Below are 16,293 nucleotides of genomic sequence, written 5' to 3' on the forward strand. Positions count from 1 at the left end.
TTTGTTCAATTGTGAGCAAACGCAACATCTATCTTGCGCACAGCTTTTCCGTGTCCAAATTTTCAGATAATATGCGATGTACCGCACTTTTTGAAATACCTACTATATCTGCTAGCGCACTTCCAGTTGACGATCATCCAGTACCGCTTTCTTCAGCATTTCTGAAGTCGTCACCTCATTTGGTTGACCACTGTCAACAGTACAGCTTCGATTAAACTGAACTACCTAAGATTTTACTGTTGATAAAGAAGGAACATTCTCACCTGGAGTATAATCTAGTTCAGCTTATATTGGTCGGGCTGAGGCCTTTCAAATGAAAGTATTGATGGCTGAAATGAAAGCATTTTCACACAAAATCTTATCAAAATGTTGCCGAAATCGTGAATATCAATATAATATTAGACCTATTCATAAAAAAATTGGTAAGGAAAACAATAAAGTCAACAGAAAGTTGTTGGATACGATTAGCATTACGTTTTGCTTGAATCCTTCACAGCTTCATTATGACAAACGAGAAATTTTGCTAATTCATCCCATTTTTTTTTAATTTCTACTTCTTTTTGTAATAACTTTATCATCAATTCCAAGACTGGAACTTCAACCTCATCAATGCACTCGATGCCTCGACGATCTTCTGGATTATCTCAATATTTTGGTGGTTATCATCAGCAATAAATCCTCTACCAGTATCACAATTTGAAATTTCTATACATTATTTTCTCTTGCACAGATTGGTCTCTGTTCATATGAAATTTTGAACACACATTCGTTATTGTACTGGCCAAAATAATGTACCCGTGTACACTATTCGCCATATTCAGCCCCGTCGGATTATTTTCTATTTCCAGACTTCAAAAAATGGCTCAAAGATCAAAGATTTTTCGTCAATGAAGAGGTGATGTCGGCAGTTAAAGCTATTTTGCATCTTTGTACTTCTGTGACCATCCTCGTAGTTGAAATGACATAACGTAATCTAACAAATCCACATAAGCAATACACAGATTTTTCTCCGGCCTTGGTGATGTTAATTTGAGAAATGTATACCGGGAATAATCTGATTCTCAAATTACAAAATATACGCGTGCCCGTAAAACAAAAAAAAAATGACAAATTGGTCCAACAAGCGTTAAAGTTATTTAGTCGAGCACCTTGCAGAAAAATAGAAAACCAAACTAACCTTGTTAACTCAGTTTTGATATAATGGAACAGATTATGGGTATAATTTGAATTAAAATTACTCCTCAATAAGCTGACGACTTTCAATTTCGAGCAGATTAGTACATAGTTGCATATAAATGGCTTATGAAGCTCCATTTAATTATATACGTACCATGTTATTAATCGTTATAGGATATCTTAGAGATAAAAGCAATTGCTTGGATGACAAAAATACGATATTAATTCAGAATACTAAAACGTTAATATCGTTTGAAAAATACTATATTCAATTCAATCAGGTGCAAACTGTTGATTGGGGATGATTACCTTTTCAAAACAATTCTGACGAAAATAAAAATTTGATACCTGATTATCAATCGTAAACCATATGTTCAAAATAGCTCGCAATATACGGGAAATGGATAAAAAAAACAAATTTTGAAAAATACTAAATTTTTCAATGAGCCTTTATCAACCAATCAAATGTTTTAGTAATTTCGTTTCACATTCCAAATATTCCAAATAAATTTCATATTTCTGGGATTGTAGATGTTGTCGTGGAAACTATAATGCGGACGTTATTGAAAGCCGCTTCTATGTACAATAGGCTTGTTTCCACTAAGAATAAATCGGATGGATTTGAGTTTCTAATGATTAACCATGATAATTAGTAAATAAAAAAACAAATTGTCTACAAAAATAATAAAAGAATAACAATATTTTTGAAAAATAAAATCGACAAAATGAGGCGCTTAATCAAGTGACATTAAACACCAATCAGAAAAGCGTGACGTCACACCTCGCGAAACACTATGTTGTAGCTGTCATTTTCGTATAAAGTGACCAGGTTATTTCTAGTTTTCAACAATTATTGTTAAATTGATAAAGTTCGTTTTTAGTTTAATCTTGAAAGACAGGTATAATTTGTCATGAAATCAGGATTTAACAAAACAGTAATTTGTCCAAAATTGACGCCGTTATGCTTGACAAATTTTTTGCATTGCAACACCTACTTTTGTTCAACGAAAGTCCGCAGAGTTAAAACTTATATGTAAGTTTTATGTGAAGAACAAACAAATTCTTAGATATTTAATTAGCACTTACCAGTCAGAGAGTCGCGTTTACCCTCTGTGGAATGAAAATTCTTAACTGATTTTGAGGTTAGCGAATACAAAGTTTCAATAACTTTAACTTAATTAAGTCGTAACATTTTATATGTTATGTGTGGTATATTATAGTAGATTTTCCAAAATGCATTCCTTTTACTATACATTTACAAATAGATACATCAAGTTTTGTTTCATACTTACATCAAAATGATCTTTTTCGTATTTCTTTTTTGTTTGGAATGTATATGAATAATTTGTCTGGCGTTTTTATCGTTGTACTTTTACATTGGGGCACTATACAGTATTTATAATACGAGGAATTCATTATTTATTAAAAAAACACAATTGACTGTCATAAACAAACAGATATTTCGCGAGGTGTGACGTCATTCAAGACGCCATGACAGTCTTGGCCTTTTTCGCGGTCAATTTCAAATTCATTTCTAAAAACTCGAAATATTAACGTAATAAACCTATTTTTCTTAAAATAATATATTTTTGGGGTGAAATAGATGCTACGATATAGTTTTAAACTAATTTCCGTCAACTAACCTATGCAACGTACTTTATGTAATCCAAATAAGCAAGCAATAAAAAATTGTACTATACAAGAAATAAGACTATTGAAGACACTGAAGCTGCACTGAACCGAATTCATATTTTTGAATAGCGAAATGCAAGACCAAGACTGAGTTGTGCAAGACTTTTGCAAAGTCAAGGTTGACCTGCAACATTTTTGCAGTCTTGCTTTTTTTCATTCATTCAACAATTTTCCAAATTAATTTTTACAAAATGTGTTTTTTACCTCAAAATATCATGGAAGCAATTTGAGTTTTTACGCGGCGTCTTCAAACTTGAAACATATGTTGTGTAGATTTTCTTACGGTGGTATTTTCCAAGCAATTACCGCCATCTCTAGGTCAAGACAGATACTTCTTAGTACATATATAACGTTAAAGATTTAATTTATAGATTTACGAAAATATCCTAGCAAACCTAAAAATTTCATTTCGTTGCTTGTGGAATTGCGCATTTTTTTCTGGATATACACCGTCTGGTATGACTATGACTATGGACTGCAATGCATTTTAAACGCCATCGATTGAATAGGAAGAGAGATGGATCTAAATATTAACTGTTAACAGACAAACATATTAAAGAGTGTCCAGTTTCAGATATCTTGATTGCTATCAGTGGCCGCCTAGCGTGCTTTGGAGAGTCCTTGTATCAAAATTAGTTGGGGGGCCCAAATGAAGGGTGAAATTTTTTCACAAAAGAAACAAAAATGCTTGCATTAAATCAAAATAAATATTTATTGATTATAAGTTATCGCTTTCTCCTAGAAATTGAACTAGCCAAACAATTCAAATTCAATGTACAATTTTCTTGCCTTTTTTGGCAAATTGATTTATTAAATCATCTATAGCTGAAGACGATTCCAGTTTTTCTACCATTTCTACCTCTATAGACAATAGTGACAAGTCTGCCGTTCCTACCCCATCGAAGTCCTTAGGTAATTTTTTATTTTAATTTTGAAAAACTCCTTTCAGCTGTTGGGGTCGTAACTGGAAGTGTCAAAAATAGAAAGCATGCTGTTATTACCTCTGGAAATCTTGACGCTAGGCTATTGAATCTTATCAGCAATTATTCCACGAGTCCATGAAATGAATTTTTGAATTTATTTAGCCGACAGGTTTCCGGTAGCATTTCTTATCACTTCGTTTGAGAAGATAGGAGTTGTAATACTTCGAACATATTACTCAAGTCACAAAGGCTCTCAAATCTTTGTTTAGTTTCAGAAATTAAATATCTAAACAGCCATAGTATACATTGACTTTGAAATTCTCTCATCTTGTGATAACTCATCAAAAAAACGCTTCGTTATCTTTCGTCTTTTATTTTTAAAAACAGTTGTTACTTTCCATTCTTTTACTAAATCTCTGGACTCATTTAGCGAAACTATTGAATGAATTTTGATTTCTTATTTCGCTCAGATAATTTAATAAAATACTAGCTTTCTGTAAGTTATTATTTTCATGCTGTAGAGCTTCAGAAACAGGATTAAATATTTCAAGTAGTAAAGAAACAAATGTGACAAGCACTAAGAAATCATAACTCTCTAAAATGTAAATTATATTTTTAAATTCTTCACGTTCATCTTTTTTAGTAGAAATTAAATTTAGTTGGTACAAAGTTTTAATGATTAATAATTTTTTTATCGCTCGTTTTTTGAAAACCATCTAGTAGGGCTTACCTTTTTAAAGGTAATTTTATATTTTTCAGATGAATCGTTACTCAACATTGCCCAGCGTTTTATACTATTGCTAAAAAAAGTCTATTTTCTAAATTATCGAAAAAAGTCGACACTTCAATAACATGTTTCGCAGCATTGTTTAAAATTAAATTTAATGCGTGTGCAGCACAATGAACATAATCGGCATTCGGAGCATGCTCTTTATTAAGGGCTTGTAATCCTCCATATAAACCCGACATAACATTTGCTCCATCATAACCCTGTCCTCTACATTTGGACAAATCAATTCCATATTCTTTAATCGTATTTAAAATTTAAGTTTGAAGTCCTTCTACATTGGAATCGGATACTGCTATAAACCCCAAAAACGACTCACAGATTTTTAATTCTTTAGGTTCATTATCATCATTTTCTGTTATCGAGATGTATCGAAAAACTACAGAAAGCTGGTCAATTTTTGACAAGTCTTGTGTTGTATCCAAAATAGTTGCCAGAAATGGAAATATTTCACTAATTTTTGTTTACACACGTTAGGGGCCTCTGTTGCCCGGGTTCTCTGTATCATTGATACGGCAGTAGCTACGCCCCAGATTGCTACATTACTGAATAACTGGTTCCTGACAAGGAAACAAAAAGTAGAATAGAAATCTACCATTAATCGCTTAAAGGCTTTTGAAAGAGACAACAGACCAAATGCGGTTAGTGAGTTGGTGGATAACATTAAATGTAGGAAAACAGCTTACTTGGGACACATGATACGTGGTAGCCGGTTTAATATCCTCCAGTTAATTACGATGGGTGGAGTTGAAGGTCGTAGAGAAATTGGAAAGAAACTAGCCTCTTGACTGAAGATTATTAGAGAAGCAGGACAGTTATTTAGACTAGCTCAAGCTAGAGAAATGCCATACTGATCGTCAACGTCAAGGAAACTGGATACGGCACGCTAATAAAAAGAAGGTGTAACAATGTGACCAAGGAATGCAACTTTATCTTTCAAAATTACAAATTTCTCTAGCTTGTACCTTTAAGTTACTTTCTCGTATTATCTGTAAAATTCTCTTTTAATTGACCATGTGTTAGATAGCAGATTTTATTTATAAATTCTCTTAAGATATTATCCATTACTCTTTGAAAAATTGAGTGCCCGTTTTTTATTTCAAATGGTAATCGAAGATATTCAGTATCCGTTCTCTATACTGGAAACTCTTTTCTTGATATGATCTAAATCGAATAAAAAGCACTAGCAAAATCAAAAGTTAAGAAAATTGACCGCGATCAAGTTTATCGAAAAGAGATTAGGGTTTGACCAGCTTTTTGGTCTAATTTCTGTTAGTTGTTTCTTTGGAATTTTAGTGTTGATTTATACTGAACCACTACACCAACACTCACAATTACATTTTCTGACGCGCGTTTCGATAACCAAGTTATCGTCTTCAGAGATTGAAGATAAACTGTCGAACAGTATAATTGTGTGTGTTAGTGTAGTGGTAGTGTAAATAGTATGAATATCAACAACGACTCCAAAAATTACAGCTTTGCATTGATTCAGTTATCTTGCAAGATTGTTTATATGGGTGATTCCGTTCTAACTGTGATTTTTTGTATTCAAAATTTCAAGATTTTAAAATTTAACTTTTCTAACTTTTTTATGCATATTATTCATCTATTTTACTGTAAAAATAAAACTCTAAGAGGAATTTACTACAACTTCAAAGTATCACGAGCAAGACACAAATGTCGGATTTTGAGTTCCACGGTACTGACTCATTTATCCACGGTACTGACATGGTAACTTAAGATATTAAACAACAAGTGCATCAATTTTCCTCAGTTTGATCATAAACATTAGAATTTATAAGGTAATTAGTTTAAATCATTTGTTACGACAAAAAAAATTAATAATTTATCGGTAAATTCTAGGAATGGACATGACACGGTACTGACATGGTAACTTAAGATATTAAACAACAAGTGCATCAATTTTCCTCAGTTTGATCATAAACATTAGAATTTATAAGGTAATTAGTTTAAATCATTTGTTACGACAAAAAAAATTAATAATTTATCGGTAAATTCTAGGAATGGACATGACACGGTACTGACATTCAAGTGATGTAGTATAAGTTTTCTTTAAGTGGCAAGTTATATTGTATAAAAATAATGTTTAAATATCTTAAGAATTATTCAATTAACACAAAATTTTTATTAATTGATTATTAATTAATGACTAGTACAAAAAAACAATACAGGACATTGAATATCACAGTTAGAACGGAATCACCCATATGTAGTTATTGATAATTTGTATTATTAGGGTATTCATGGTTTAAGGCCGGGACTCACCCATCATGCATCCTTCCGATCCGACTACGATCATACAGTCGGACGAGTGTCTGAGAGGGAAAAGAAACTAGATTTAGAACGACACGTGTCCTATCCCAATTCTACACGATTTCTTTCATACGTCCGACTGTTTAACAGGAACTAGTATCAAGTTCTGTATGACCAATAAAAAAACTAGTACCGAAACGTCGACTACAAAGAACTGATCTGCGTTTACCTCTGTTCTCCATGAAATGTCTCAGGTTCTCTTCATCTTTCTTTTATACACACATACCATGACTAAATCGCAGTGGCTGAAATTGTTGAACATTTAACGTACAGATTTTAATTGAATCAAGGAGGTGAATGTATAGAACCGGAGCTGTAAATCAAAATATTTCGATAAAGACTTCAAGGAAAGTCGAAACGTCTTCGTTCTTTCTTTTAAAAACTATTAAAAAAAAAACTAATTTTGAAGAAATTTATATATATCGTGTTTTATAAATATATCGTGTATTTCAATTAATCACTTCTCCTTATTACATAATTCAATTTCCAATCTAATCAAGGTACAACAACTCTAGAAAGCCTTATGGGTACGTAATAACCCAGTTTCTAAAATAACTTGGTCAATTTATTGCGTTATAACACAATATCAACTAAAGACGCAATATTCCCATTTTTTTTTATATGAATTCATTAATAATAATTGTGACATAATGATTTCAGAACGAGGAAAAGAGTATAGTAATTATTAATTTCGAACCACTTAAATCGAATCGGTAAGTAGGTCTGTCAATGAGGCGGGCGCATTTACATTCACATATCGTGCCAAACTGCAATTACATGATTTAAATTATGAGCTCGATTCGTAGTTTTGCTAAAAATTGTCATTAACAATTATGTTTGAAGAATTTCGGAAAGTCGTTCTACTGCAATTCATCAGTAATTCAAATATTGGGCGAGATCGCGAGTTTTATTGGAAAACCTCCTAATTTTCCACAGCATTGTTGTAATCAGGATGTACTTGAGGTTGAACCGATGTTTTGAAAATTCTCACGTGATCGGGAGATTTCTAGGAATTTTGGTTTTAGCATCGGGTAATTTTATTAGAAAGGCCGGATTGGAGTTTTGCATGTCATCAATTTTCAATATTCGACGTTTATTAAAAGGCTAAACCAATACCTAAAGCAGCCTAAAATAAATTAAGAATTAAAACTATTTCTATTTTCTTCCTATATACAATGCGGTCCATATGTACGGAATAAATCCAATTTTAGCGTTGTATTATGTGAAGATAACCTCAATTTTTTTCAATTTGGTGCAATCATAATAGAGAAAATTTAATTTTTAAGATATAAAATTTTTATAAGGTCTCCAAGGTAATAATTTCGCATAATATTTAGAATGTACTTTCCAATGTACATTACTATTAAATTAAATGTTCAAAATGACCACTATTTACTTCTTGACAATGACCGAGGCGATTTTGGAATTCACGTACAACATTTTGTTAATTTTTTTCGTTATCCCAACTTTTAAATCAGCAATCTTGTCCGGTCCATTAAAATATACTTTAAATTCTAAATAACTCCATAAGAAGTAACCGAGAGGAGTCAAATCGGGGGATCCAGCCGGCCATTCGATCATTCCACGTCTTTCAATCCACTTATTGGGAAAAAACTCGTTTAAATAATTTCCAGCTGTACGTGCAAAATGCACGTTGGAGTTCCGTCTTGTTGATAGTGATTTATAGATCGATCTATCCCATTTTGATAATTAATATCAGGATAAAGTTTTTGTAATGTAAGCACTAAGAAGTCAATTAAAAAATCTAAATAAACCTCACCATTAATTTTATTGTTAATGATACCAACCTAAACGTTTTTTTTTTTTAGGATTTCCACTGCTCCATTATATACAATTCTAAGTTGGAATTTCGAAATACTAAACAGTTTACCTTCGGTCTCTGAAGACGATAACTCGGTTATCGAAACGCGCGTCAGACAGTGTAATTGTTAGTGTTGGTGAAGTGGTAGTGTAAACAGTATATTTAGTATCTACAGTTCTGTTTGTTAACCGTTCCGTTTAAATGAAACTTCCCTTCATCAGAAGAAACTATTTCGTTTATGAACTACTAATCTGCGTTCATTTTGTCCATTTTCAATTCACAGAATTCTTGTCTTCTATCAGGATCATCTTCATTTAACTCCTAAAGCAACTAAACTTTGTACAATTTATGCAAAACTCTCAAAATAGACGATTTACTCACATCATTGTCGATGGCAAGCTGTCGAGTTGTCTTAAGCGGTTTTACGAAACTTTTTTTCAATTTTGTGTAGACTGCGAAACGTGTTGACCAGGGTATTTACGAGGTCTGGCTATTAAATAACGAAACTACGCGCCTAGAGGGCACCATAGACGGGTAGGGTAGTGTGTTGGGTATCTAGATATCTTATCTATGCACCTCCCACAACAAGTTTCCGTCACTATTATAGAATTTGTGTAGGATCATATGTGAAGGAGCAACGTATCAATCTCAAATTTCTCGTCAACCTTTTCACTGCGACGCCCTTTTATAGTCGTGCCAGTGAAGCTTTCCTTGCTTTACCCCATTGTAATAGATCTAGACGAATTTCCTGTGGTTGCGGACCATCCCTAAAGTCACACTCAGGATTTTCAACATCTGACTGCTGCAACTGATTAAAATAGTCCCATAAACGCATTCTAATGGAATTAGGAGATTATCGAATAAGTAATACCAACAGTGAAAAGGTTAAACTCGATGTTGAAACAAAGATTAAATCATGGTAAATTGGGTTTCTTATCTGATATCAACAATGCTCTAAACTGAGAAAGAAGACTGAATGAAAATATCAATAATTAACAACCATATTGGAAACATTTCAAAAGTTTCCAGCTCAGGTTGTGTAACAGGCTTAAATTAATCTAATTTTGCCAGTGAAGCTTTCCCGGCTTTGTCCCATTGTAATAAATCTAGACGAATATTCTGTGCTTGCGAACCATCCCTAAAGTCGAGCGCAGGATTTTCAACATTATTGCAACTGCATAGTCCCATAAATGCATTCTGATGAAATTCAGAAATTATCGAAAAAATAATACTAGTAGTGAAAACGTTGAATTGAAGAAAACTCCGCCTGAGTGCTATAAATTGTTGCAAGAGTCCTATGGAGACAATTTTCTAGCTCGTGCGCGTGTTTTTGAATGGTATAAGTGCTTTAGTGGGGGGCGAGAAAGCACCAGCGCCCAGATCTCCCTGTGACTGTTTCAACTCCAGAAACAGTGACCAAAATCAACCAAATTGTACGTGCAGATCGTCGAATAAACATTCGGATGGTTCCCGAGGCTGTAGACCCCGATAAAGAAACGGTTAGAAAAATTTTACACGAGGTATTATACATGGCAAAAGTCTGTGCGAAGGTGGTGCCAAAAAATCTGACTCCTGATCAAAAGCTCTGCTCAGATTTCCTTTAAAGATTAGAAAGGTTAGAGAAAGATCTGCTTTGAAAGGGACCCAATTTGAGTCGTTAGAAGTGATAAAGCAAAAAAAGGCAGAGCTTCTAAAGGCCCTCATCAAAGAAGACTTCCAGCATTGCTTAGATCAATGGCGAGGAGAGGGAAGTATATTGAAGGTGATCATTAAAATGTAGAATAATTTTTATAATAAAATCCTTTTTCGTGACCAGTCTCGTACTTTGGCCGATTACCATTTTCCGATGAAGTTTTCGCATCCAGTTCTCTTCAATCCTTTTCAAAATAATAAAATTACTTCATTGTAAGTCGGGATCTACATAAACAGACACAATAAATAACAAAAAGAAGTGTTTGTTGTAACGATAATACCACTAAGGGTATGTAAAAAATATGTCGTGTATTTTTACCAATATTAAATTGCAGAGTAATGGGCGCCCGCACAATTACTGTGAAATAATGAGCCATAATTTGAATATATACCCACACATCAAGATGTAATTAAAAATATTTTTTCATTATAAAGTACCAATATGGAAATTTTTTATTTTCGAAATATATCGACAAAATTTTTTTGGCTATGAAAGCAGCAGATTCAGGAACTGTATTTTAATGTTTTTTTTTTAGTTATTTAAATGGGGTTAATTAATAAACAATGTCTCTTACGTTCTTAATTATTTAAATACTATTCACTACACTTAACTAACTTATAATTTTTTTTATATTTAATATATAATCTAATTTGGTCTGTCCACTACGACTATTTATTATAAACAAACTAAACTGCGCTACACTAATTCGTTATATTTCCGCCCGCTGTAATAAAAGTTTATTCAAAACAAACATCAAACGGATTCCGCGGTTAATAAAAAGTACCACGCGCCTTCGCCGAGATTTAGAATTTCACTACATCTAGCCAGGACCGGCTCCAAGGTGGAGACGCGTTCGTAACACTATCAAATTTTAGGGTATAAGCTTGGAATGTGGATGGTACGTAAGTTTTGGGATATGGCAACACTAATGGAAGATTTACGTGCGATGATTTTCTATGACTTTCGACGTAGATTAAGCAAACAAGTCGCTTCGACTTTTGATAATGGAGCACCATCTCCAACCACCGTGTTTCGCTGAATTACCGAATCTCAATCGTGGTCGAACTTTGCTACAAGATTCCGTGAAAGTCGTCCAAAATCGCCACCGTTCCATTAGAGCAACATAACAAACATCGAATTAATGGATCATCCTTCATTCAGTGTTTGTTTGACACCCAATGATTCTTTCTTATCGTAGATCGAAAATAATTTGCAAGGTCAACGTTTTTTAACACCCGAAGAAGCGGTTGATGCGTTCAAATCATATGTTTCGGAGGTTCAAATGCATGCAAACATTTATTGATCGTAATGGAGATTATTTTGAAAAATAATAGAGCCATATCCAATTATAAATATTTCTTTTCATTTGTCAATATCAATAATTGGTTTTCAATCAAAGAATTTCATTAACATACCTAGAATCAAGAGATAAACTACACATTAATGGATGCATATGATTTCAAAGAACCCGCAAAAAAGGAGGAAAGGACAAAGTTTTCACATAAATGCAGGATGAAATTGGAATTGCAACGAAATGATATGGAAGAGTAAACAACAACGACGAAGTATAGAATGATGTTTAGGATAACAAGAAGAGAAACAAATATGGTAGCTACTTAATAGAAATCTAACTAAATAACGAATTAAAAATAGGAAATAAAGCACATCTCAAACACAAATTGATTCACAAATCCTCTTCCCAACTAAACAAACAGTATATAATATAAATTAATTACTGACTATTTGATTAAAACGTTGCTTTTTCCAGGCCCGTAACTCGCTACATTTACAAAAGTCATATGTTTATTATCAATAAATCATCCAGTGACTTCCGCTGATTAAATTATTAATGGTTTCGTTGGTATCAAAAAAAACTTGTACTAAAAATGAAACAGACTCTCTGAAAGAATGCTAATGAATTAAACAGTTAATGGTCATGTATTTACGTGTAAATACGAACATTAATTTACGGCCGTGTATCTTTAAATTTATTGATAAAAGGTGTTAATATTCAGGTAATATTGACAAGATATATATATATATATATACTCAGTTATAATATCAAGAAATCTTCAAAAACGTAATCTGTGAAAAATCAAAAGAGCATAGCTCGAATGGCTTTTCAAAGATTACGTCGATCCAGGCCAAGATCGACGGAGAGCTCACCGAACCAATCCCTGTGGAAGAGGAATACGACAGGGCGACTCACCGAGTCCATTCCTTTTCAAAATAATTATGGATGAAATAACAAAGCAAGTAGACGATGGTGTGCTAGTTGCAGAAAACGAAGACGACCTTCAAAGGCGGATAATATCGCTTTAATTGCACAGCAAAATCTCTAAATAAGATGGTTTCTGCATCCAAAACAAAAAGCCGGACAACATCAAAAATATCTCTTAGATGCAAGCTGGTCGTAGAAGAAAAAATAATCCAGCAAGAAATGAAATTCAAATATCTGGGTATAGAACTATCCAGATATGGTGATATTGAGACAGAGGTAAGGCAGCAAACAAAAGCAGCAACAAATACATAAGTATAGAGGCCAAGTCAACAACCTACAAAACTGTAATCAGACCCATAATGACGTACACAGCTGAAACTCGGCCTGATAGAGCAAAAACAAAAAGGCTCCTGGAAACATACGAAATAAAAGTCCTACGAAAAATTACTGGAATAACGCTCCAAGATAGGGAACGTAGCAACGACATAAGGCAAAAATGCAGAGTGGAAAATGTGGTACTGAGCAAAAAGCGCGAATGGGACGAACACATAAGTAGAATGAGCGAGGAAAGAATAGTAAGGATAGCACGAGACAACTCACCACCGAGAAGAAGTATGGAAAGACCACGAAAAAAATGGAGTGATAATCTTACCATCAATTGAGGCAATAGGCAAGCTGCGAAGAATTAACAGAAAATCTGGCTAAAATGGAGTAGGAAGAAGACGTTTTTGGTTTTGGGTTGAAGGTCCTGCATAGACAACGTGTTCTCTTTAAAGCAGTTGATAAAAAAGAAAACAGAAAGAAATAGACCAGTTCACCAAATGTTTATAGATTAACAAAAAGCCTACGACAACATACCAATATCAAAATTATAGGATGCTCTTGAGCATACAAACATGAATCATATCCTCACAAAGACCATTAAGAGTTTATAGAAAGCTATAAAGTGGAAAATAAGGAATTCTTCACAGTGAACAAAGGCCTGAGACAAGGGTGATGCATCTCACCAACACTTTTCAAAATATATGTTTTAAAATCTCTAATAACTAAATGCAAAGAAATAATGATTCAAATCGACGATGCTACCTGTTCATAGACCCTCCAATTTGCAGATGATCAGGCATATGCAAACGACAGAGATGACTTAGAATACATGGCACGTAAACTAAAGGAAGAATACGGAAAATGTGGACTGCAGATGAACGTAGAAGAAACACACTTATATATAGAAGAGGATACAACCGATATACAACTAGGAAACAGAGCTGGGACATATGATATAGTTGAAAAAATATAGAATGAACAGAGGAATCACTAAATGGAATACTGTGGAATACAGATATCCAGCACATTTTTCTTCAAACACATTTGCTTTTGTTGAAGATAGTAGAATCCCATGACTATTCCAAAAAATGTTCGCAATCACTTTTCCTGCCGATAGATTCACTGGAGCAGGTTCGCTCTTTCGATCCACTGTCTTGACTGATTTTTTATTTCGATAGTGCAGTAGGGTAACCAGTTATAAATTGACGCAAATAATCCAACTTTTTTGCTTAGACTTCGGAAATATTCATTCAAATATATGGCAAATACATTCGTTTGTTATGCTGATAGCCTCTTTGATCTCTCTAACCTCTATCTATTGGTCATCCAGCATCAATTAGTGAACTTTTCGGATAATATCTTTGGTTGCCGCAGTTTTTTCACGGACCAAAACGGTCGTCGTCAGTCAAGTGATATATCCACGTTTGGCTGTTAAAAATTTCATGGTTCTAAATGGTGGCAGTGCTCAACTATTCACATCAACTCACTTATACGATTGTCAACTAGAAACTAAGCGTCCAAAACGGCTGAAACTTTTGATTGGTGATGGCATCTTCAGGTCGAGGTCGGAAACTTTGCAGACGAAATCAAAAATAAAGTTACCGATATGTATTTTGACGAAAATTTTGTTAACAAAATATACGAGAACATGTAGTAGAATTTTCTGTTAAAAACTATGGATTGGACAAAGTCAGATAGTGAATGAAACTGAAGAAACATAACTTACGTTACTTAGTCACCGAATTTTGAAAACAACGAATTTCATTTAATGATTGTAGTTCATACTTTGTAAAGAGGGTCTTGAGATTTCAACTAAGAAATTATCCTAAATCCTAAAACTTCGAAAGGAGTAATTGATTGGAAAACAAGTTGATAAAATCGTAATAAAAGGCACTTAAAAAACGATAATACAAACGTTGACAGTATTTTATCTTGAAATATATTTCCACACACTCCAGATAACAAAATCCACAGTTGAATTATTCTGAAAATATGAGAGCAATAACAAAAGCATTGAATGTGAACTACTCTGACGAGTGGATCGATTGAAAAATAAACGCTGATGCTTTTCAATTAATGTTCAAAAATGGAAAATCCTCCTAAACCGTGCACCATTTCACTGAAACCAAAATGAAACTGTCACAAACTACGCCCGACCAAACGAAGTAATCGTTATAAAAAGTATGAAACGTGTGTCAAAACTTGTTCGGTCGAACGTTAGGAATAAATTTCAATTTACGCGATATGACGATAAGAATTGAGCGCCATCCAGTGGCTTTGTATTCTTTAGTGCTGCCAATTACTCTGTTAAACTCCGAAATCCCGGTTACAATTACAATCGATTTTTTCATCTATTAGAGAACTTCCACCAACATAATTTAATATTTACTAAAACTAAAGATAACGGGAATATCATTAATATTGAGAAATTGAGAAAGTGAAATTCTATTTTTGTCGTTGCCAGGTAACTAGAAAACAACGAGCCTAGACCAGTCTTGCTGGATAATCCTCTACTTCCATGGCGTGCACTTTCTGGATTTGAAAAGGGTAAATAAGCTGGAGAATACGTTAAATTGTGGTGACAATTTGCCTAAAGCTGATGTCGTATAGTTCGTAGAGAAAATATAGTTAGACATTAACTCTGATATCGCAACTTTAAATGCCTATAACCCAGAAACGAGGCGTCGTATGAAAAACTGTTTTTTATGTCACAGCATTATTTTTACATCATCTGATCATTCCCGAATTATTTGCATCAAGTCCCGGAACGCAAATTAAACGTATATGTATACAGTGGGTTCCGTGACAATATGAGGAAAATTTATTGGAATTGGCCCCGATATAGGAGTAACTCCTCTGCAGGGTTGTGATTGTGGTTATTTGTTTGTGATTGCACTGCCAAACGGGGGAAGAAATAAGAAAAAAAGAAAACCTCCAGCCTAAGAAAACGTTTATTTCCTGATTTGGAGATATATTTTGTGATATTTTTTGTTCTTTATTTAATAGGATAGCGGGTAAATTTGGGAATGATATCGTTACTTATTTTATTTTTATTTACAGGTTCTTGTCTACACATTGTGTACAATTTTTTGACAATTAAGCATTCTTCTTCTAGCTCACGTCATTTATTTATACTAACTATTTACTAACACTTACACGTTAGCTATTCACTAACACTTAACACACTATACTATTCACTAACTCTTACCACACTTATTTATTCAAATTCATCGTTCAGTTTACTTTTCACTATCCCGATGTATTTACTATGAAAATAACTTGTGCACTAACTGCTCGAGACTCATTTATATACTATCATCC

The sequence above is a fragment of the Diorhabda carinulata genome, chromosome 8 (genome assembly GCF_026250575.1).
Source record: "Diorhabda carinulata isolate Delta chromosome 8, icDioCari1.1, whole genome shotgun sequence".
Lineage (NCBI taxonomy): Eukaryota > Metazoa > Arthropoda > Insecta > Coleoptera > Chrysomelidae > Diorhabda > Diorhabda carinulata.